Source organism: Anneissia japonica, unplaced genomic scaffold (assembly GCF_011630105.1).
Source record: "Anneissia japonica isolate Jap-2015-1 unplaced genomic scaffold, ASM1163010v1 scaffold199_len4679917_cov187, whole genome shotgun sequence".
In the NCBI taxonomy this organism is placed as follows: domain Eukaryota; kingdom Metazoa; phylum Echinodermata; class Crinoidea; order Comatulida; family Comatulidae; genus Anneissia; species Anneissia japonica.
Window position 1 is genome coordinate 2,088,134 of NW_022686322.1, and position 3,795 is coordinate 2,091,928.

Below are 3,795 nucleotides of genomic sequence, written 5' to 3' on the forward strand. Positions count from 1 at the left end.
CACCTTCACACCTATCCTCTTCAACACTTAGATCAACTTCACTATCTAATTCGTTAAATTCCTATCGATATTTATGACTGATTCATTTCCTTTCATAAATCGACATAACACAAACTTTGCATCATTAAATAATATCAATTATTACAATTAAATTGTAGGACAAAACCAAAAAAAAAGAGCAATAAACAGCGCCATCAATCCTAACCATGGCGTTGGAGGGGGTGCGTCTGGAATTGATGGGGAACCATGCACATATAGACTTATTGATGTTATGAACTATTCGTCTATTAGACTCGTTATACTATTACACAGTAAATTAACATCCAAAATGTTGGATTTACGATATACTCTAGAATTAAAATTTAGAACCTTAGGCCTAATAATTTCTTTTTGAACTTATTTTAATATATTAAGGTTAATAATGGAACCAAAATGGAGATAGTGGATGAATAGCAGATAATTAAAAAAAATCGGCAATCATAAATGATTAAAACAAATACAAATTGGAATTGTCGATGTATAGAAAATAGAACACGACTCATGTAAAGACAAGTTTATATTTGACAACACGTTGCACGGACCCACGAGTCGAGAGTGTTACATCTGCTTTAAGAGAATCAGAAAATTCCAAGATAATATACATAAATAATAGAACATATTAAAAAAATGTAGCGCTTATGCACGTTTTAAAGTAGACTTAAAATGTTGAGTTGGAGTAAACTGGGCTCAAAAAATTCGTCTTTCTATAGTTATCCACGTTCTAGAAAAACTTTTCTTTTTTTTTACCCATAAAATATAACTAGGCCTACACCTATTATTATCCAACCAGTAATGAGTAGCCCATATAATAAAAAAAATGGAAAACGAAATATATAAATCAACACTACTTAATCACCAAACACCCTTTTTCTCAACATGAAACTATTGCTTATACTAAGAAGTTTGAATTAAAAAAAAACCAAAAAAAAAAAACAGTAACTCAGAAAAGAGACAGACATTTTGAGATTCAATGTTACTATCTATTCGATCATTTTCAGTATTCTTGAAAAGGATCAAAGAGATCGAAACGTCGAATTTCAAAATGTCTCTGTCTCTTTTCGGAGTTACTGCCTTTTTGTTTTATTTAAGACTAATTAGTGGATCCTCTGGTTTTTAAGAAACTTGAACTTGATGCATATTGTTCACTTTCTGTTAACTTCATTTTCCCCCTTAAACGGACTCATAACAGGTTCTATGTCGTCCCTTGACCATTTGCTACAGTCTTATTATGTAGCTTTGATTAGTTATTTTATTTATTTAATTAGTTCCCATGTGTGTTTTGACTTGAATTGTTATTATCTTTGGTGTTTTGGATTTTTGACATTGTTGACTGGTTGATTAAAATGTACGGCTGTCTGTTTCAACTGAGTGTTTAATTTTTGTATTGGTTTTATTGTGAGTCCTCTGGATGCATCTTTAAATGTAGATGTGCCGATCATATTGGTACCGATGAAAACATTGAAGCTAATCAATGATTCCAAATATAAACTGGAACTGAACTGTCCTCTTCAGAATCAATCTAGTTATAAGATAACCTTAGAGATACACCCATGTAGATGCAACAGAAATCTTAGTGTTCCGAGAGCCGACAGGTTAATAATAGGAATGTTCAAAGGAAGTCACCAGTGCCCACGGTACTCTGTAGGCTAAATGCTGCTATTAATTGAGATGAAGGAACAATCGCGATCGCATGGATTTGTTTATCGAACCAGTAATTTTTTCTTTCAGTTCGCCAGGTCTTAATGTCTTCCTTTTGTTTGCAATGATAGATGTTAGGCCTATATTAGACCTACTTGTATTAATATTAAGATATTATACTGCCTATACTGAGCTAGCTATCTCTTTGCTTGAATGCTTAAATTTTAAGTTATTAAAAAAAAAAAAGATTTTAATTTAGGTTGTTGTTTTCCTCTTCGTTTGAAGATGATTGTGCTACTTACCTGTGTGCTGCTAATGATATAAAAGTGGTGTGTCAAATAATTATTATAATTATAAACTATTTTATTATTATTATTATTATTATTATTATTATTATTATTATTATTATTATTATCACAAAGAGGTTTTATTTATAGATTTCATTACAAACAATAGGCCTATTTCTTGAACAACAAACTAGAGGTTATGAACGAAGTAATTTACGTTGATTGGTCATCACTTATTCATAAGTTAAGTGTATTACCAGGCTACTTGGTTAACGGTCATCATATCTCGATGAAATGTTATATATACTATATTGATTGCCAATAACCTTATGATATTCGTGTTCATGAACTTACCTAAACAATCCAAGCATTGTTATAGCACGTGTGTGGGGGTGGAATGAGGACGTGTAGAATCGCTGGGCTACATAAAGCGAAGTCAGTTCAGGAACTGTTACTTCACAAATATCACTTGTGGTTTGGATAAAATTCCGGCAATAGACTAGTAGCCCAAGTTTTTCCAGGACCTATTTTAGTTTTCTTAATAATAATAAAAATATTACCGTATTAGATATTATCATATTATTAACAATAATTTCAGTTAAAATATATAGAACAATCCTTAAGGAGAAACAGGGGTGACGCCAGTGGAAACCGGGGCAGGACAGGCTCTTCCCAGTCTGGGGGAAGAAATGTTTGTGCATTTCTCCTTCATAAAAAAAAAATAGTTTTATACTTTAAGACTTCGTATTCCTTTGTTTTGAAAATACAGAATGAGCGCTTTTGTTGAACTTGAACTCAGTTATGAAAGTAATTATATAGCTAAAAATAATTTTGCTGGATGTCATGATTCTTATTAAGAAAATGAACATGTGGATGCGCAACCTGCTAGGGCTTATACAATATATTGCTACTTCTGCGCAATGATGTCTAGGTCAGGGCTGAAGGCGCCGAACCATCTCCACCTTACGGTCGGTGTTCCATTACTCACGGCGCGCACGAGTCTGTGATAAGCCTCCACCTACAGCTGTAAGCTAATAGAAATGTTCACCCCAGGCCTAACCGCGCCAGTTTCCGATGTTTTTCTTGGCGGGTAAATAATTCCTTTTACTATAAACGTCAACCTCAGATGCAGCATAAAAAGTACAAGGACCCCCAAAGGATTGGATTTTCTCAGCACACGTCATACTAAAGGTTTATATTGTTGCCAAATTTATGAACAAACTAGACTATTATGAATATAGATTATACGCTTTAAGAGAGATGTCATATAATCTATCGTAATGAATTAATATCGTCTGCTGTGTGGCAAACTTTTAAGGAATAATAAAAAGGACAAGTTGTGAAAGATTATTTTGGTTTATATAGCGATAATTATATGTGGCAGATATAATTCAAACAATGATTTTGAAATATTTAAAAAAATGCAAACACGTTCAACGAGTAGCTAGATCTATCCATCAACTTGATTAGTGTTTACGGTGCTACACAGTAATCGGAATTTAAATATATTAAATATATATAAAGATAAATAGGAACATCTTGTTGAGCAATGTTATTATTATATTTTTTTTATATCGCGTTTACGGTGCTACACAGCAACCGAATTTAAATATATTAAAGATAAATAGGAACATCATGTTGAGCAATGTTACTATTATCTATTTGCTTATATCGTGTTTAAGGTGCTACGTAGCAAACCGAATTTGAATTTCATATATAATAATTTACTCAGGAAGTTGGAAAACCCTACGTTGGATTGAAAAAAATCGAATTGAACATTCGGTGTATTTCCTAATATTAATACGAGTACATGTATATAAGATACATCAGA

The 3,795-nt window shown here is 32.3% G+C and overlaps 1 protein-coding gene across 1 annotated transcript in view; it reads left to right on the top strand.

Annotated features, from left to right (window-relative positions):
• The window catches only part of LOC117114286 (very long-chain acyl-CoA synthetase-like), a 22,480-nt gene that overhangs the window by 694 nt on the left and 17,991 nt on the right, over positions 1–3,795 (top strand). The gene's annotated exons all lie outside the window — the stretch shown is intronic.